General features: G+C 40.1%; 10 non-coding genes across 10 annotated transcripts; all 10 read right to left on the reverse strand.

Annotated features, from left to right (window-relative positions):
* Positions 1–7481: 7481 nt before the first annotated feature.
* Positions 7482–7554, reverse strand: trnav-uac (transfer RNA valine (anticodon UAC)). Its single transcript has one exon. It is a non-coding gene; the product is annotated as a tRNA-Val (tRNA).
* A 547-nt stretch (positions 7555–8101) lies between these two features.
* Positions 8102–8174, reverse strand: trnav-uac (transfer RNA valine (anticodon UAC)). The gene has a single exon. It is a non-coding gene; the product is annotated as a tRNA-Val (tRNA).
* A 348-nt stretch (positions 8175–8522) lies between these two features.
* On the reverse strand, positions 8523–8595 carry trnav-uac (transfer RNA valine (anticodon UAC)). Its single transcript has one exon. It is a non-coding gene; the product is annotated as a tRNA-Val (tRNA).
* A 331-nt stretch (positions 8596–8926) lies between these two features.
* trnav-cac (transfer RNA valine (anticodon CAC)) lies at positions 8927–8999 on the reverse strand. Its single transcript has one exon. It is a non-coding gene; the product is annotated as a tRNA-Val (tRNA).
* Positions 9000–9140: 141 nt separating this feature from the next.
* Positions 9141–9213, reverse strand: trnav-uac (transfer RNA valine (anticodon UAC)). Its single transcript has one exon. It is a non-coding gene; the product is annotated as a tRNA-Val (tRNA).
* Positions 9214–9347: 134 nt separating this feature from the next.
* Positions 9348–9420, reverse strand: trnav-cac (transfer RNA valine (anticodon CAC)). The gene has a single exon. It is a non-coding gene; the product is annotated as a tRNA-Val (tRNA).
* A 134-nt stretch (positions 9421–9554) lies between these two features.
* Positions 9555–9627, reverse strand: trnav-cac (transfer RNA valine (anticodon CAC)). Its single transcript has one exon. It is a non-coding gene; the product is annotated as a tRNA-Val (tRNA).
* A 2041-nt stretch (positions 9628–11668) lies between these two features.
* On the reverse strand, positions 11669–11741 carry trnav-cac (transfer RNA valine (anticodon CAC)). Its single transcript has one exon. It is a non-coding gene; the product is annotated as a tRNA-Val (tRNA).
* A 991-nt stretch (positions 11742–12732) lies between these two features.
* Positions 12733–12805, reverse strand: trnav-aac (transfer RNA valine (anticodon AAC)). Its single transcript has one exon. It is a non-coding gene; the product is annotated as a tRNA-Val (tRNA).
* Positions 12806–13575: 770 nt separating this feature from the next.
* Positions 13576–13648, reverse strand: trnav-aac (transfer RNA valine (anticodon AAC)). The gene has a single exon. It is a non-coding gene; the product is annotated as a tRNA-Val (tRNA).
* Positions 13649–20708: the final 7060 nt, after the last annotated feature.

Genomic DNA, 20708 nt, shown 5'->3' on the forward strand with positions numbered 1-20708 from the left:
TAATCATCCACTGCACAATAAGCAAGAACATAGCTAGCTACGTTATTTCATCTATCTGCATGGCAAATATCAGCAAGGCAAGCTAACACAATTGTACATTCAATTTGCAGTAAATTCTTCAGCTAGCTAGATTCTATACATCCACTGTTTCACAAAACGACAGCCTGGTTTGAAGGTTGTTTCAGGAGTCCCTAAAACAACCAGAATTACAGTTTCATACTCATGTCACAACACCCATAAAGCTAGTCAGCTAGCTGGCTAATGTTAGCTAGTCAGCTAGCTGGTTAATGTTAGCTAGTCAGCTAGCTGGTTAATGTTAGCTAGCTGGCTATTGTTAGCTAGTCAGCTAGCTGGTTAATGTTATCTAGTCAGTTAGTTGGTTAATGTTAGCTAGTCAGCTAGCTGGTTAATGTTAGCTAGTCAGCTAGCTGGCTAATGTTAGCTAGTCAGCTAGTTGGTTAATGTTAGCTAGTCAGCTAGCTTGCTAAATCGCGATTTTCGTAAATGAACTTTACGATTAAAAAAAGCATAATCGTTTGTCTCTACATTAACTAACATTCCTGTAAACTGTACATGTTTCTGCATGATTCGTTATGACGTTATAATCCCTTACATTTGCTTCCATCCTAGTATATCTGTCCGCCATCTTTGATCCGGTTCAGTTCTGTGTAGGGGTACCCCTCTCTCCTAGTATTTCTGTCCTCCATCTTTGATCCAGTTCAGTTCTGTGTAGCGGTACCCCTCTCTCCTAGTATATCTGTCCGCCATCTTTGATCCGGTTCAGTTCTGTGTAGGGGTACCCCTCTCTCCTAGTATTTCTGTCCGCTGTAATAAATATATCGCATAAGCTGGTCTATTGCGCAACACTTATCTGCTGATACAAAAGACACATTCTGTGTTGAACGGATACTAGCTATACACGCACACCCAGAAACAGATGGCCGACTTAGACCTTACACAGCACTGATAAAACAGGAAATGCCCTGATCACAGGGGCCAGCGGCCAGTCTCGCAATAACATCTTGTGACTACAGAGACACACAGACAATGACTCAGCACAAAACACACACGTACACACACACACACAAACCCATCCCTGAGGGCTGGGTTAGAGGAACAGAGAACACACTCATGGACCAATGGGGAGTCGACACCGACCCGAGACCGGATCAACCCTCCACTCAACGACCAGTCAGGAGGACGAATCTACAAGACTCAACCTACGTCATAGCATTACAATCATGTTGTATAAAACAGATGCACACTATGTTTTGGGGCTCTCTTCTGCTAGTTCCCTAAGAGCTAAACGAACGAGTCCGTGCACGCTTTGCCAAATATCTTTGTCTCTTAATAAAACTGCCTTACTATAATTGAATCCACCCTGTCCAGCATCTTGACTTGGTCTCCTTCTCAAGTAACTGATCATCAACAAAACTTGGTAGCAGAGGATGGTTTCATACTTCTGAATTCGGTCCATAAATGGTTGATGTGAGAGGAGACAAGTCCAGGACAATCTCGTGAGGACGGGTGACCTGTCCGCAGGAGCCATCGGCGATTCTACTTGCCCCGGGAAACTGATCAACGAGCTCGACTAAAAAAAGGTAAGCAGAGCCTGTTAAAACAAAATCTGCATATTATATTATAGTCTTTATCCAAATTTTGATCAGTAGTACTGGGCGTGAGTATGAATTGTTGTTAAATTGTATGTAAATTGTGTTAACAAATGTTAAGGCTGAATACAAAGATATTTGACTGAATAGAGAGCCTGTGTGGCGATCCTGTGTGGATCTGTGAGCCTGTGTGGCGATCCTGTGTGGGTCAAAGTCTGTGTGACTCCCCGTGTAGACTGTGAGCCTGTGTGGCACGTCATTGATATAATATATCCGTTAACTTGGGAGGGCTACTGGAATGGCAACCAGATGAGACCACCCATGTACATGTGGAGGAATTAAAGTAAATATAACTCATTGTAACTATATAACCCTGATGACTGCATGATTTGGGGGTTCGTTCCATGAGGCCTCCAATACCAAGGTGATATTTAAACAATTTGAGGGCCGCCGTGCTGTTGGGGTTGTGGGGAACAAATAAAATATAACCACATAACACTTTGTTTACGAGGGTGGGACACCAGAGATAAGTCGGTGTCCGCGCCGTGAATACATCGCTGGTCTTTACCAGCGACGGGCTAAGTATACAAAGATAGAGAGACACTTATACAGATAATAAGATGGCAACTACTCCACCAACCAAGCTCAAATTTAGTGAATATTTGGAACAAAAAATACAGGATAGAGCTGGGGGAAAGGAACAGTATAAAGCAATTGGTGGGAGAGATTCGGGATTGTACACAAATTTGGGTCGGTGTGCAGGCCCCAATCTCAGGGCCTCGTGGAATGCGCCAATCAATCCCTTAAGGCTAAAATAGCTAAGGTATGTGCAGGATCGAAGTTGACTTGGGTGGAAGCCCTGCCCCTGGCGTTGATGGCTATGAGAGCCTCTCCAGGTGCAGGCACCCATCTCTCTCCTCATGAGATAATGACTGGTAGAGTCATGCCTGGTCCACCAAGGGAGGGAGGTCATATGCCCGCCCTTGATGTACAACAAATTGCAATGTCTGACTATGTGAGAAAACTGACGGAACTTTCTGCAGCTCTCTCCACACAGATCCGCAAGGTCCAAGAGGGGGAGCTGTCGGGAGATTCGCCACCACTGAAGGTAAAAGTTGGGGACTGGGTGAGGGTCAAAGTCCACAAGAGAAAGTGGCTAGAACCCAGGTGGACTGGACCGTACGAAGTGAAGGAAGTTACTTCACACTCTGTCCAGGTCAAAGGTAAATCAGGCGCGCCTTGGCACCACCTTACACACTGCACTCCGGCCCCAACCCCTTCCAGAACTTTGACTGAAACCAGGGCCGATTTGCGCGCCCTAAAATTCGATTCCAACCACTGAAACCTTAGTTGGGGAAAATGGGACCACAGCTCCCGTTTCCACGACCTAAGGCGCCACGCCCAGGGTTGGGTTATCTCCCTCCCTGGGAGAGGCTGGGGATATCAGCTCCCCTGTTTGTTATTTTCATAATCATTGCCGGAGTATCCTTAGGAACTCTCACTGGTGGGGATTTGAACATTGCATGGAAAAATATTAAGTTAGTAAAGTGAATTGCAGGTGGAGTTAATTGTATTTTTACAGGGACGGTGCACATTAAACACAGTTGTGTATAATGGCAGGGTATTCTTAGCAAACAGAATGGGCCGGTTTGCAGACAAACTGAAGGGGTTTAAGGTTTTAAGCAATCTTGGGTTAAATTAGTCAAGTAGTATGTTAAAGTAGGGGAGTTTAATAGGTTTGAAGTACAGTATTGTATCCAAGGGTAGCGCATGTTCAATTAAGTTTAAAACTAATGATTGGGGGGAGTATAATGGAATTATAAAGTATTTTTAGGTTTGGTTTGTAGTTAACGTTTGGGTTTTTGAATCGGTGTAGTATGAGGAAATGCTGACAAAGTGGTTATTTTATGGAAAAAGGAGCGCTTAACTATCTTTGGGAAAAATACCTAGGGACAGGATATCTTAAAGGGGTATACACACATGGCATTTTGAAGTTTTGGTTTCTGAGTTTTAATAAACACACGAAATTCTTTTGATAAGGGATGTTCTGGGAACTTGAGATACAAAATGTAGATAAAGTTCTTAGCCTTCATTTGTCTAAATGTAGTAAGAAACACGGTTCTGAAAGGGTGGTAGGACTTTCGACCCCTCTGGTGACTTTTCCTTTTGTGGTCTGATCAGCCGCAATGAAAAGCCATTTGGATGGTGAATTTAAGGTCATTTGTGATACTGACTTTAAGGAAATTTGTAGAACTGGTAATTATGATGGAATTAAAGTTCTTACACACAATTGGATAATTTGAACCAATGAGAATGACGATAAGGGTACAATAATTTTTCTTTGTGGAGTAGTTCAGATTAGTCATTTTGATCTGATTATGTTATGTGAATATCGTTTGATAATTAGGGGTACTTTTTACATTATCTAGATAAGTTTATTTTCCCTTAGAAAGTCAGCGGTGGTTGTATTCAGTGTAAGAGATTTAACACAACAAGGCTATGGAATCGACATAATAGTATTATTATATTTTGTTGTGAATAAGTTTAATAATGGTAGACTTCTGTCAAGTATCAGGATATATTCTAAGCCAACGGGACAGGAATATATGACATCAGTAGGTAATCCAGGATCATTGAGGGTATCGAGATAAATTTAAGTAGCTATGGAATAAGACAATGAGACCTCTAGTACTCCCCTGCACTGCTGAGACCTTGATGGGTTGGAAGTAGCAGGAGGAGAGCATAAGAAAGGAAGAGAAGATAAAAGGGACACAGAAGAATTAGATAACGGTTAGTGAGTGGAGACCAGCATAGTTAAATTATAAACAGGTGAGGACAGAAATAACACTGGGAGAGACAGAAAAGACATAAGAATAGAAGATAGAAGGATAATTTAGTTAGGTTAATTTAGTTAGGATATTAATACATGGAGAGACTATCGGCTCCATACGCATGTATTATAGTTTGGATTTTAAGTTATGTTTGGTAAAATTCGCTAGGAAAAGATATGATAATTTAGTTGAAAGTAGTTGTTAAATCTTAAAGAAGATAAGACACTTGATAGAGAAATGCACAGGGTAGCTAAGGATGAATGCCCCAGGGAGAATTGGACATGTGGTAAATGGAAGGGGGCAATCCTAAAAGAGAAGGGCTGACATAAGGATAATTTACTGATCTTACCAAAGACATTGTTAAGAAATGCAGCAGAATTGATACATGGCTTGAGCCATGTATAAAAAGGGGGAGTATAGTAGAGCAGGCGATAGAACAGGATAGGATGCTACTAGAACAAAAACATTTTTTGTAGAATGTCCATTCCAACATTTGGAAATGGACTTATTGAACTATTCCGAATTGAGGGGAAGAAGGGGTGTTTAACAATAACAGATGAGTATAGCAAATGGGTAGAAGCGTTACCAACTTACTTGGTGGACATGATTATGGTAGCTAGAATATTAAGTCAAGATATTATCCCTAGAGTTGGTTTACTAAGAGCCATCTCTTTAAATGATGGATGACAGTTTAGCTAATCAGGTAGAGCCTATAGAATGCCAGAGTTAGGGAGAATAGAAATACCAGAACAGGTAGACATATAAGTTAAAGATATACTAGCAGAGCACATGAGAAGACTGTTAACCAAACCCGTATGTCCAAGATTTTGTGTCCAACAGGTGAATTACAGGAGAAGGTGATTCACTCAATCCAACTAGGAGACTGGGTGTGGATCCAGTCCCTGAGGAGAAAAAACTGGAAGCAGTCCCGTTCGGAAGGCCCATACCAGGTGCTATTAAACCATTGCCTTTGCCAGTAGGAAAGCTGAGAGAGTCACATGGGTCCACGTTACCCACTGCAAGAAGGTATGTACACATATGAGCACTGATGATCACACACAGAGTTAGGAGAAGAACCGAGAACCAATAAGGTCCGGGGGTTACCTCCTTAACGAAGATTTCCTATCCCGACCGTTCATCACTGTGTGTGCTCCTAGAGGTGTGAGTATGGGGTGGTACCTAGCAGATCGACTAAGGGCAGGGGAGGGTTGACGGTTTTTGGGAAGAGTAGAGGCTCTGAGCTGCATCATAATCTAATCTTTCTGATACATTCAGATCCAACACCTTCGGGTACTAATCATACGATACCGTTGTCATTGAGAAGAAGTAGAAGATAAACTATATAATACACTGATGAGTGACGTACAGAATAAGGAATCAAAGAAGATCAAGATGTAGAATTTTAGGTGAGCATTAAACAATTCCTTGGGGAAGCAGACAACTGTACAGGAATTGGGGTTGGCCAGATTGAAGTACTCAGCCAACCCACCTCGGTTCACCTGGATTCCTGATGAGCACCAGTGTTATAGATACAAGAATGGCGCCGAGAATTGAGATGATTTTAACGGCTGGAAAGGTAATCGTTAATGTGACTGACTTAGGTTTGAAAGCACAGGAGAAAATGTGTAACCTCATAGCACCTATGGCTGATGAAGGGTGGGCTAGTACCAGCAAAGGACGCATACGACAAGAATTACCACAAAGGGTGGTTAGGAACTTGCGCCCTGGGGTTATTGGTCCAACCAGTTTGAATTAGTGATAAGAGACCAGTTATAGGAGGCTAAAGTAGGTACAGGAGGAGTTTTGATAAGGATGGGAATGGCTTTGTCTAGATGGATGCTATTGGCATCCTCAGGGAGGTTCCAGATGAATACAAAGTTATGAATCAAATATGTGAAGGCTTTAACACTACATTATGTTGGTTGTTGACAATAAATAATAATGTGGATTGAATTAATGACATCATTTAATCAACAGAGATTCATGAATGAAACAGGGGATGCAGTAAAGAGGTTCTCTGACCAATTATCCGCCACCTCCCTCATGACCTGGTAAAATAGACTGACTCTCGATAGGTTACGGGCAAAGAGGATGGTGTAGGTAGAATGATTAGGTTCATTGCTGTACGTACATTTTTGATAACACAGCTCATGTTTGGGAAATGGAAAAGTGTTGCAAGAACTGTATTATGGGCTGCTTTAACCTGTATGAGTGTGTTTGGGTTGTGTGGTTGTTGTTTGGTCCCGTGTGCAAGAGGTTTAATAACCAGAACTTTAGAGAGATGATAACGGAGCAGATGGTGAGCTACGGACCGAGTGAAAGTTCAGATCAATGAGACGACAAGTACCTACCGCCGAGCAAGCCTGTTCCCCTTTTTCTTTGTCACGTCTTGCAGACGTGAAGAGGGGGATTTGTAATAAAGATAATCTAACGTTTTACCTAATGATCTATAAGGAGGGCATTTGCACAACATGCTTCACAACAGCACACAACAAAATTCCAGAGACATATTGAGCAACCAACTGATACCAATCACGACCACACCCAGAGACAGATGGCTGACTTAAGCACTCACACAAAAATGTCAAGACATGAAAGCGCCCTAGCCACACGAACTGACCACTGGTGTAAAAAACAACATTCCATGAATATCGTAACCAACCAGACACGAATTAGCAGAAAAACACACTTAGGGGTGTTGGACTCCGAGGACAAAGGACACTGCCCAGGGCCAATGGGAAGTCGACACCACCTGGAGAATGGACCGTCCCTCCACTCATCGACCAGTCAGGAGAGCGGACCTACTAGACTCAACCTATGTCAACACACTGTTATTTCATTGTATAAATTGGATGCACACCATGTTTCGGGGCTCTCTTCCGCTAGTTCCCTATGAGCTAAACGAAGGAGTCCGTGCACGCTTTGCCAATTATCTTTGTCTCATAATAAAATGCCTTACTATAATTGAATCCACCCGGTCCAGCGTCCTGACTTGGTCTCCTTCTCAAGTAACTGATCATCAACACGTGTCAAAGAGCACTGTTTCCGCCCGGTTTCGAACCGAGGACCTTTCGCGTGTAAAGCGAACGTGATAACCACTACACTACAGAAACCGCTGCTCGATCTTTCTGCAAGTGGTAAACCGAATTTTACCGATATTCATGGCACGTTTTCGAATTTCCAAAATAAGGCATTAATGAATTTCTCTGTTACCACTATGATACTTCTTGAATGTGTCAATGAGCGTTGTCCCCGCCCGGCTTCGAACCGAGGACCTTTCGCGTGTAAAGCAACCGTGATAACCAATACACTACAGAAACTGCTGCTACATTTAGCTGCAAGGAGTAAACCGAATTTTACAGATATTCATGGCACGTATTCAAATTTCCAAAATAATGATTTTCTCTGTTACCACTATGGTACTTCTTGAATGTGTCAATGAGCGTTGTCCCCGCCCGGCTTCGAACCGTGGACTTTTCGCGTGTGAAGCAAACGTGATAACCACTACACTACAGAAACTGCTGCTACATTTAGCTACAAGGAGTAAACCGAATTTTACAGATATTCATGGCACGTATTCGAATTTCCAAAATACAGAATTTATGAAAATAACTATTCTCTGTTAAAAGTACAGTACCTACTGCACTTGTCAAAGAGCACTGTTTCTGCCCGGTTTCAAACCGAGGACCTTTCGCGTGTAAAGCAAACGTGATAACCACTACACTACAGAAACTGCTATTTAATTTTTCTGCAAGGAGTAAACCGAATTTTACAGATATTCATGGCACGTATTCAAATTTCCAAAATAAAGAATTATTGAAATTCTCTGTTACCACTATGGTACTTCTTGAATGTGTCAATGAGCGTTGTTCCCGCCCGGTTTCGAACCAGGGACTTTTCGCGTGTGAAGCAAACATGATAACCACTACACTACAGAAACTGCTGCTACATTTAGCTACAAGGAGTAAACCGAATTTTACAGATATTCATGGCACGTATTCGAATTTCCAAAATTAGGGATTTATGAAAATAATTATTCTCTGTTAAAAGTACAGTACCTACTGCACATGTCAAAGAGCACTGTTTCCGCCCGGTTTTGAAACGAAGACCTTTCGCGTGTAAAGCGAACGTGATAACCACTACACTACAGAAACCACTGCTCGATAGTTTTGCAAGGAGTAAACCGAATTTTACCGATATTCATGGCACGTATTCGAATTTCCAAAATAAGTCATTGATGAATTTCTCTGTTATCACTATGATACTTCTTGAACGTGTCAATGAGCGTTGTTTCCACTGGTTTCGAACCAGGGACCTTTCGTGTGTGAAGCGAACGTGATAAATACTACACCACAGAAACTACTGCTACAATTAGCTGCAAGGAGTAAACCAAATTTTAAAGATTTTCATGGAACGTATTCGAATTTCCAAAATAAGGGATTAATGAAATTCTCTGTGGTACTAATTGAATGTGTTAATGAGCGTTGTTTCCGCCTGGTTTCAAACCAGGGACCATTCGCGTGTGAAGCGAACGTGATAACCACTACACTACAGAAACTGCTGCTTGATTTTTCTGCAAGGAGTAAACCGAATTTTACAGATATTCATGGCACGTATTCGAATTTCCAAAATTAGGGATTTATGAAAATAATTATTCTCTTTTAAAAGTACAGTACCTACTGCACATGTCAAAGAGCACTGTTTCCGCCCGGTTTTGAAACGAAGACCTTTCGCGTGTAAAGCGAACGTGATAACCACTACACTACAGAAACCGCTGCTCGATCGTTTTGCAAGGAGTAAACCGAATTTTAACGATATTCATGGCACGTATTCGAATTTCCAAAATAAGTCATTGATGAATTTCTCTGTTATCACTATGATACTTCTTGAACGTGTCAATGAGCGTTGTTTCCGCCTGGTTTCAAACCAGGGACCTTTCGCGTGTGAAGCGAACGTGATAACCACTACACTACAGAAACTACTGCTTGACTTTTCAGCAAGGAGTAAACCGAATTTTGCTGATATTCATGGCACGTATTCAAATTTCCAAAATAAGGCATTAATGAAATTATCTGTTAACGCTACAGTACTTCTTGAATGTGTCAATGAGCATTGTTTTCGCCCGGTTTCGAACCAGGGACCTTTCGCGTGTGAAGCGAACGTGATAACCACTACACCACAGAAACTGCTGCTACATTTAGCTACAAGGAGTAAACCGAATTTTAAAGATATTTATGGCACGTATTCGAATTTCCAAAATAAGGGATTAATGAAATTCTCTGTTACCACTATGGTACTTCTTCAATGTGTCAATGAGCGTTGTTTCCGCCTGGTTTCGAACCAGGGACCTTTCGCGTGTGAAGCAAACATGATAACCACTACAATACAGAAACTGCTGCTACATTTAGCTACAAGGAGTAAACCGAATTTTACTGATATTCATGGCGCGTATTCGAACTTCCAAAATACAGAATTTATGAAAATAACTATTCTCCAGTAAACGTACAGTGCCTACTGCACGTGTCAAAGTGCACTGTTTCCGCCCAGTTTCGAACCGAGGACCTTTCGCGTGTTAAGCGAACCTGATAACCACTACACTACAGAAACTGCTGCTACATTCAGCTACAAGGAGTAAACCGAATTTTACTGATATTCATGGCGCGTACTCGAACTTCCAAAATACAGAATTTATAAAAATAACTTTTCTCTGTTACCGTTATAGTACTTCTTGAATGTGTCAATGAGCATTGTTTCCGCCCGGTTTCGAACCAGGGACCTTTCGCGTGTGAAGCAAACGTGATAATTACTACACTACAGAAACTGCTGTTACAGTTTGCTACAAGGAGTAAACGGAATTATACAGATATTCATGGCACGCGTTCAAATTTCCAAAATTAGGTAGTTATGAAAATAACTATTCTCTGTTAAAAGTATAGTACCTACTGCACATGTCAAAGAGAACTGTTTCCACCCAGTTTCGAACCAAGGACCTTTTGCGTCTTCGGTTCGACGTGATAACCACTAGAATACAGAAACTGCTGCTTCAATTAGCTACAAGGAGTAAACCGAATTTTACCGATATTCATGGCACGTATTCGAATTTCCAAAATAAGTCATTAATGAATTTCTCTGTTATCACTGTGATTCTTCTTGAACGTGTCAATTAGAGTTGTTTCCGCCTGGTTTCGAACCAGGGACCTTTGTGTGTTAAGCGAATGTGATAACCACTACACTACAGAAACTGCTGCTACATTTAGCTACAAGGAGTAAACCGAATTTTAAAGATATTCATGGCACGTATTCGAATTTCCAAAATACAGAATTTATGAAAATAACTTTTCTCTGTTAAAAGTACAGTACCTTACTGGACGTGTCAAAGAGCACTGTTTCCACCCGGTTTCGAACCGAAGACCTTTCGCGTGTTAAGCGAATGTGATAACCACTACACTACAGAAACTGCTTCTACAATTAGCTACAAGGAGTAAACCGAATTTTACCGATATTCATGGGACGTATTAAAATTTCCAAAATAAGGCATTAACGAATTTCTCTGTTACCACTATGATACTTCTTGAATGTGTCAATGAGCGTTGTTTCCGCCCGGTTTCGTACCAAGGACTTTTCTGATGTGAAGCAAACGTGATAACAACTACACTACAGAAACTGCTGCTACATTTAGCTACAAGGAGTAAACCGAATTTTACAGATATTCATGGCACGTATTCGAATTTCCAAAATACAGAATTTACGAAATTAACTATTCTCTGTTTAAAGTATAGTACCTACTGCACGTGTTAAAGAGCACTGTTTCCACCCGTTTTTCAAACCGAGGACATTTCGCGTGTAAAGCGAACGTGATAACCACTAGACTACAGAAACTGCTTCTTGATTTTTCTGCAAGAAGTAAACCGAATTTTACAGATATTCATGGCACGTATTCGAATTTCCAAAATAAGGCATTTATGAAAATAACGATTCTTTGTTTAAAGTACGTTACCTACTGCATGTGTCAAAGAGCACTGTTTCTGCCCGGTTTCAAACCGAGGACCTTTCTCGTGTAAAGCAAATATGATAACCACTACAGTACAGAAACTGCTGGTACAATTAGCTGCAAGTAGTAAACCGAATTTTAAAGATATTCATGGCAGGTATTCGAATTTCCAAAATAAGGAATTATTGAAATTCTCTGTAACCACTACGATACTCCTTGAATTTGTCAATGAGCGTTGTTTCCGCCTGGTTTCGAACCAGGGACCTTTCGCGTGTGAAGCAAACGTGATAACCACTACACTACAGAAACTGCTGCTACATTATGCTACAAGGAGTAAACCGAATTTTACAGATATTCATGGCACGCGTTCTAATTTCCAAAATAAGGTATTTATGAAAATAACTATTCCCTGTTAAAAGTACAGTGCCTACTGCACGTGTCAAAGAGCACTGTTTCCGTCCGGTTTCGAACCGAGGACATTTCGCGTGTTAAGCGAAAGTGATAACCACTACACTACAGACACTGCTGCTACAGTTTGCTACAAGGAGTAAACCGAATTTTACTGATATTCATGGCACGTATTCGAATTTCCAAAATACAGAATTTATGAAAAGAACTATTCTCTGTTAAAAGTACAGTACCTACTGCACGTGTCAAAGAGCACTGTTTCTACCCGGTTTTGATCCGAGGACCTTTTGCGTGTTAAGCGAACGTGATAACCACTACACTACAGAAACTGCTGCTACCATTATCTTGCAAGGAGTAAACTGAATTTTACTGATATACATGGCACGTGTTCAAATTTCCAAAATTTGGTATTTATGAAAATAACTATTCTCTGTTAAAAGTAAAGTACCTACTGCACGTGTTAAAGAGCACTGTTTCTGCCTGGTTTCGATCTGAGGACCTTTCGCTTGTTAAGCAAACGTGATAACCACTACACTACAGAAACTGCTTCTACAATTAGCTGCAAGGAGTAAAACAAATTTTACCGATATTCATGGCACGTATTCGAATTTGCAAAATAAGGCATTAACGAATTTCTCTGTTACCACTATGATACTTCTTGAATGTGTCATTGAGCGTTGTTTCCGACCGGTTTTGAACCAAAGACTTTTCGCATGTGAAGCAAACGTGATAACCACTACATTACAGAAACTGCTGCTACATTTATCTACAAGGAGTAAACCGAATTTTATAGATATTCATGGCACGTATTCGAATTTCCAAAATAAAGAATTTATGAAAATAACTATTCTCTGTTAAAAGTATAGTGCCTACTGCACGTGTCAAAGAGCACTGTTTCCGCCCGGTTTCGAACCGAGGACTTTTCGCGTGTTAAGCGAACGTGATAACCACTACACTACAGAAACTGCTGCTACAGTTAGCTACGAGGAGGAAACCGAATTTTACTGATATTCATGGCACGTATTCTTATTTCCAAAATACAGAATTTATCAAAATAACTTTTATCTGTTAAAAGTACAGTACCTTACTGGACGTGTCAAAGAGCACTGTTTCCAACCGGTTTCGAACAGAGGACCTTTCGCGTGTTAAGCAAACGTGATAACCACTACACTACAGAAACTGCTGCTACATTTTGCTACAAGGAGTAAACCGAATTTTAAAGATATTCATGGCACGTATTCGAATTTCCAAAATAAGGCATTAATGAAATTCTCTGTTACCGCTATAGTACTACTTGAATGTGTCAATGAGCATTGTTTCCGCTCGGTTTCGAACCAGGGACCTTTCGCGTGTGATGCAAACGTGATAACCACTACGCTACAGAAACTGCTGCTACAATTATCTGCAAGCAGTAAACCGAATTTTACAGATATTCATGGCACGTATTCGAATTTACAAAATAAGTCATTAATAAATTTCTCTGTTATCACTATGATACTTCTTGAATGTGTCATTGAGCATTGTTTCCGACCGGTTTCGAACCAGGGACCTTTCGCGTGTGAAGCAAACGTGATTCCCACTACACTACAGAAACTGCTGCTACCAATATCTGCAAGGAGTAAACCGAATTTTACAGATATTCATGGCACGTATTCGAATTTCCAAAATACAGAATTTATGAAAATAACTTTTCTCTGTTAAAAGTACAGTACCTACTGCACGTGTCAAATAGCACTGTTTCCACCCGGTTTCGAACCGAGGACCTTTCGCGTGTTAAGCGAACGTGATAACCACTACACTACAGAAACTGCTGCTACAATTATCTTGCAAGGAGTAAACCGAATTTTACTGATATTCATGGCACGTATTCGAATTTCCAAAATAAGGCATTAACGAATTTCTCTGTTACCACTATGATACTTCTTGAACGTGTCATTGAGCGTTGCTTCCGACCGGTTTCGAACCAAAGACATTTTGCATGTGAAGCAAACGTGATAACCACTACACTACAGAAACTGCTGCTACATTTATCTACAAGGAGTAAACCGAATTTTACAGATATTCATGGCACGTATTCGAATTTCCAAAATACAGAATTTATGAAAATAACTATTCTCTGTTAAAAGTATAGTGCCTACTGCACGTGTCAACGAGCACTGTTTCGGCCATGTTTCGAACCGAGGACTTTTCGCGTGTTAAGCGAACGTGATAACCACTACACTACAGAAACTGCTGCTACATTTAGCTACGAGGAGGAAACAGAATTTTACTGATATTCATGGCACGTATTGGAATTTCCAAAATACAAATTAAGCAAACGTGATAATTTTCATAAATTCTGTATTTTGGAAACTAGGTGGAAACAAACGCTCATTGACACAATGAAGAAGAACCATAGTGGTAACAGAGAATTTCATTAATCCCTTAATTCGGAAATTCTAACACGTGCCATGAATATCTTTAAAATTCGGTTTACTCCTTGCAGCTAATTGTAGTACTAGTTTCTGTGGTGTAGTGGTTATCACGGTTACTTCACACGCAAAAGGTCCCTGGTTCGAAACCAATCGAAAACAACGCTCATTGATATATTCAAGAAGTACTTTTGCGGTAAAAGAAAATTTCATTAATGCCTTATTTTTGAAATTCTAATACGTGCCATGAATATCTGTAAAATTCGGTTTACTCTTTGCAGAAAAAGCAAGCAGCAGTTTCTGTAGTGTAGTGTTTATCACGTTCGCTTCACACGCGAAAGGTCCCCGGTTCGAAACCAGGCGGAAACAACGCTCATTGATACATTCAAGAAGTACTATAGCGGTAACAGAGAATTTCATTAATGCCTTATTTTGGAAATTCGAATACGTGCCATGAATATCTGTAAAATTCGGTTTACTCCTTGCGGAAATTGTAGCAGCAGTTTCTATAGTGTAGTGGTTATCACGTTCGCTTAACACGCGAAAAGTCCTCGGTTCGAAACCGGGCGGAAACAGTGCTCTTTGACACGTGCAGTAGGCACTATACTTTTAACAGAGAATAGTTATTTTCATAAATTCTGTATTTTTGGAAATTCGAATACGTGCCATGAATATCAGTAAAATTCGGTTTACTCCTTGTAGCAAACTGTAGCAGCAGTTTCTGTAGTGTAGTGGTCATCACATTCGCTTTACACGTGAAAGGTCCTTGGTTCAAAACCGGCGGAAACAGTGCTCTTTGACACGTGCAGTAGGTACTTTACTTTTAACAGAGAATAGTTATTTTCATAAATTCTGTATTTTGGAAATTTGAATACGTGCCATGAATATCTGTAAAATTCGGTTTACTCCTTGTGGCTAAATGTAGCAGCAATTTCTGTAGTATAGTGGTTATCACATTCGCTTAACACGCGAAAGTTCATCGGTTCGAAACCGGGTGGAAACAATGCTCTTTGAGACGTGCAGTAGGTACTGTACTTTTAACAGAGAATAGTTATTTTCATAATGAAAATTTTGGAAATTCAAACGCGTGCCATGAATATCTTTAAATTTCGGTTTACTCCTCGCAGCAAATTGTAGCAGTAGTTTCTGGTGTAGTGTTTATCACGTTCGCTTCACACACGAAAGGTCCCTGGTTCGAAACCTGTGGAAACAACGTTCATTGACACCTTCAAGAAGTATCATAGTGGTAACAGAGAATTTCATTAATTCTCAATTTTGGAAATTCGAAAGAGTGCCATGAATATCTGTAAAATTCGGTTTACTCCTTGTGGATAAATGTAGCAGCAGTTTCTGTAGTGTAGTGGTTATCACGTTTGCTTCACATGTGAAAAGTCTTTGGTTCAAAACCGGTCAGAAACGATGCTCATTGACACATTCAAGAAGTACTGTAGCGGTAACAGAGAATTTCATTAATGCCTTATTTTGGAAATTTGAATACGTGCCATGAATTTCTGTAAAATTCGGTTTACTCCTTGCAGAAAAATCAAGCAGCAGTTTCTGTATTGTAGTGGTTATCATGTGCGCTTCACAAGCGAAGGTCCCTGGTTCGAAACCAGGCGGAAACAATGCTCATTAACACATTTAATTAGTACCACAGAGAATATCATGAATCCCTTATTTTGGAAATTCGAATACGTTCCATGAATATCTTTAAAATTCGGTTTACTCCTTGCAGCTAATTGTAGCAGTAGTTTCTGTGGTGTAGTGTTTATCACGTTCGCTTCACACGTGAAAAGTCCCTGGTTTGAAACCGGGCGGAAACAAAGCTCATTGACACATTCATGAAGTACTATAGCGGTAACAGAGAATTTCATTAATGCCTTATTTTGGAAATTCGAGTACGTGCCATGTATATCTGTAAAATTCGGTTTACTCCTTGCAGCTAATTGTAGAAGCAGTTTCTGTAGTGTAGTGGTAATCACGTTTGCTTAACACGCAAAAGGTCCTCGGATCGAAACCGGGCGGAAACAGTGCTCTTTGACACGTGCAGTAGGCACTGTACTTTTAACAGAGAATAGTTATTTTCATAAATTCTGTATTTTGGAAATTCGAATACGTGCCATGAATATCTGTAAAATTCGGTTTACTCCTTGTAGCTAAATGTAGCAGCAGTTTCTGTAGTGTAGTTGTTATCACGTTTGCTTCACATCCGAAAAGTCCTTGGTTCGAAACCGGGCGGAAACAACGCTCATTGACACATTCAAGAAGTATCATAGTGGTAACAGAGAAATTCGTTAATGCCTTATTTTGGAAATTTGAATACGTGCCATGAATATCGGTAAAATTCGGTTTACTCCTTGCAGCTAATTGTAGAAGCAGTTTCTGTAGTGTAGTGGTAATCACGTTTGCTTAACACGCAAAAGGTCCTCGGATCGAAACCGGGCGGAAACAGTGCTCTTTAACACGTGCATTAGGTACTTTACTTTTAACAGAGAATAGTTATTTTCATAAATACCTAATTTTGGAAATTTGAACACGTGCCATGAATATCAGTAAAATTCGGTTTACCCCTTGCAAAAATTGTAGCAGCAGTTTCTGTACTGTAGTGGTTATCACGTTTGCTTAACAAGCGAAAGGTCCCTGGTTCGAAACCGGGCGGGAACAATGCTCATTGACACATTCAAGAAGTACTATAGCGGTTACAGAGAATTTCATTAATGCCTTATTTTGGAAATTCGAATACGTGCCATGAATATCTGTAAAATTTGGTTTACTCCTTGTAGCCAAATGTAGTACCAGTTTCTGTAGTGTAGTGGTTATCACATTTGCTTAACACGCGCAAGGTCCTCGGTTCAAAACCGGGTGGAAACAGTGCTCTTTGACACGTGCAGTAGGCACTGTACTTTTAACAGAGAAAAGTTATTTTCATAAATTCTGTATTTTGGAAATTCCAATACGTGCCATGAAAATCAGTAAAATTCGGTTTCCTCCTCGTAGCTAAATGTAGCAGCAGTTTCTGTAGTGTAGTGGTTATCACGTTTGCTTAACACGCGAAAAGTCTTTGGTTCAAAACCGGTCGGAAACAACGCTCATTGACACATTCAAGAAGTACTATAGCGGTAACAGAGAATTTCATTGATGCCTTATTTTGGAAATTCGAATACGTGCCATGAATATCTGTAAAATTCGGTTTACTCCTTGTAGCTAAATGTAGAAGCAGTTTCTGTAGTGTAGTGGTTATCACGTTTGCTTCACACGCCCCTTTTTGGAGTTTCAGAAGTGGAAGAGAAGCAGGTGTCTGAGTGCTTGAGAGAGAATATCGTTGTTTTTGGAGGTCTATTTGCTTTATAAGTTTGAAAGTTTGTGAGTGACTGTAGTGAAGTTTCTGTGAAACTTTTTTGCTATTGTCCCTTATCAGCGTGAGCTGTTTGGGGGATATTGCTTAAAATAACCGGACAGACAACATGGCTTCGACATCAAGAATACAAACGACGACGAGAAAGGACAACAGTGAAATCAGAATGTTAAACGAAGAACTGAAAAAAAGAACATATGAGAAGGAACTGACGGTGAACGTGGAAATAAGTGGAGAAGGGAAAATAACAACGATGGAATTGCTGAGAGGAATAAAGGAAGTTTGCGGAGCAATACTGGGATGTCGAATGAAAGACGGAAATAAGTATGAAATAACAATGTCTCATGTAAATGGAAAAGAAAGACTAATAGACGGGCTAAAGATAAAGAACTGTCAAATCATGGCTAAAGAATTAGGGAACGATGAGCTGGTGGTGTCCTTTTTGAACTTGCCCGCATACATTACGGATGAGGAGATAGAAGAGAAACTAAAAGGCTGGAATGTGAAGGCGACCACGCCAATCAAGAGGAGGATGTGGCCAGGAACGGACATTGTAGATGGGACGAGATTTTGCAAGGTACAGTTTACAGACAATGTGCAATCCTTGTCATATTCTACTAAATTTAACACTGTCGAGGGATTTGAATATTTTCGTGTAATCCACGACAATCAAGTGAAGGTATGTAGATTATGTATTCAGCCGGGGCACATACTAAAGGAATGTCCGGAATTCACATGCCACAAATGTAGTGAACAAGGGCATTATGCCAGAGAATGTCGGAACATAGGAAATGTGTGCAAAATGTGTGACAGACCCAAAGTTAGATGTAGCTGTAATAAGGGAGAAGATCACTTACTTTTGCAAACAATGGACCTCACGTCTGAGGAAGGGGAGGGGAGTGTGCCGATGGAGAGAGAGGATGAGAGTGACATGGAGAGTGTGACTCCAGAGACAATGGCAGATAAGCTTGAAGAGCCTGTAATGTCTTATGGCAAAGCACGAGACGGGGTTTTAGTCTCTGCTGCTGACAAGGTGGAACAGCAGCACATGATGGGTGAAATACATACACAGGTGGAGATGGTGCAAGGTGCTTCTCAGGTGCCTGAGCCAGCTTTAAGCCTGTGTGAGAATTACACCAAAGAGTGGGTTGGGTCCACTGAAGTCACGGGCACTGTTAAAGCGCACTTTTCAAAAGGCTTCACAGCCGCTCCCCCCAAAAAATCCAAATAAAGAGACGGATGATGAAATAGATGGTGAGGATCTTCAGTTGTTTGTAAAAAATAAGAGGTCATTGTCGAAAACCAGGGAGATGATGGGATTTGGAAAAAAGAAAAAGTAGGATTTGAAAGGACTTGTTTGACTCTGATTATACTTCTGCAAACATTAATAATGATTACAGTCACATCCCTAAACGGTAACAGTTTGAGAAACATGAGAAAATTTGAGCAGGTATTAGTGTCTGTTAAGGCAGACATGTTGTGTTTTCAAGAGACCAATTGGACAGAATCCAAAATGCAGGAGATTAAGAGTAAATGGTCTGATTTAATTTTTTGTAGTCATGGAGGAGATAAAACATGTGGTGTGGCTATTTTGATGAAAAATGATGTGGTGCAGAATGTAAAACAAATATATGCTGACAATGATGGTAGACTTATTGTAATTGAATTTGAAGTTCAAAATGTAGTTTTTCGTTTAATTAATGTTTATGCTTCAAATATTGAATCTGAAAGGAGAGAAATGTTTCACAAATTAAAAACACTGTGCTCAGAAAACTGTATACTGATAGGAGATTTTAATGTGAGGTGTAGTAGAATGGATGCCTCTAGTTGTGCTAAATTCAGACATGACTCTTCTAGAAATGCATTATGGAAACTTATGAATGAGGAGAATCTAGTAGATATATGGAGGGCTGAAAATCCAAACAGAAGAGTATTCTCTAGAAGGCAGGTGGTTCTAAAGGAATTAAAACAAAGCAGAATTGATTTATGTCTAGCAAAACAAGAATTGGTGCAGAATGTTAAGAAGGTGTCATATACCTTTACAGCATATAGTGATCATGCAGTAATGTCATTTGAAATGGGTTTTGGTGTGGAGAGGAGAGGGGGAGGTGTATGGTGTTTAAATGCCAGTCTGTTAAAGGAGGAAGGATATAGAAATGAAATTGTTGAATGTATTAATGATGAAATGTCTAATGTACTGTTAAAAGAGAATGTGTGTTTATGGTGGGAGGAAGTGAAAGTAAAAGTAAAAAATAGGAGTATTAGGTACGCAAAAAATCATAACCGGTTAGATAAGCAGAAAGAAATAATGCTTAGGAATAGGATGTTGCATGAACTTGAAAAGGCTGATACGGATCCAGACTATGATGTTGTGAATTATTTGAAAATCCATGCAGAGCTGGGTAGTTATGAAAAAAAGAAATGTTTGGGTGCTATTGTTAGGAGCAGGGCACAGTACGCTTTGGAGGGAGAGAAATGTACATCCTTTTTTTGGGGTCTGGAAAAAAGAAAACAAACTAAGAGTTACATTGTAGAGTTGGAAGATGAAAGAGGTGTAAAGGTAAACGATTTTGTTGGGATCTTAGAGACAGTTGAAAACTTTTACAGAAATCTTTACAAAAAGAATGATGTAGATAAAGTGTGTGTTGTAAAAGTGTTGGATACAATTAGTGCCAAAGTATCGCAGGCAGAGAGAATGATGTGTGATGAAGAGATTTCGATTATGGAAATCAAGGAAGCAATTGTTAGCACGCAAGGTAATAAAAGTCCGGGTTTGGACGGTTTAACAAATGAGTTCTATAAAGTCTTTGTAGATATTTTGGCACCCATTTTAGTGAGGGTGTTTCATTATATGGAAGAGAATAAGGAAATCCCTGAGTCTATGTCAACTGGAATGTTAACGATCTTATTCAAAAATAGGGGCAGTAGATTAAAGTTAGAAAATTATAGGCCTATTAGCCTTCTAAATTCGGACTATAAGATACTGACTAAAGTGTTAGCGAATAGGATGAAAAAGGTGATTGGGAGTATTATTGAATCAACACAAGCCTACGGCATACCTGGAAGAGATATTGCAGATGTAATTTGTACAATTAGGGATGT

The sequence above is a fragment of the Salmo trutta genome, chromosome 15 (assembly GCF_901001165.1).
Source record: "Salmo trutta chromosome 15, fSalTru1.1, whole genome shotgun sequence".
NCBI classification, from domain to species: Eukaryota; Metazoa; Chordata; class Actinopteri; order Salmoniformes; family Salmonidae; genus Salmo; species Salmo trutta.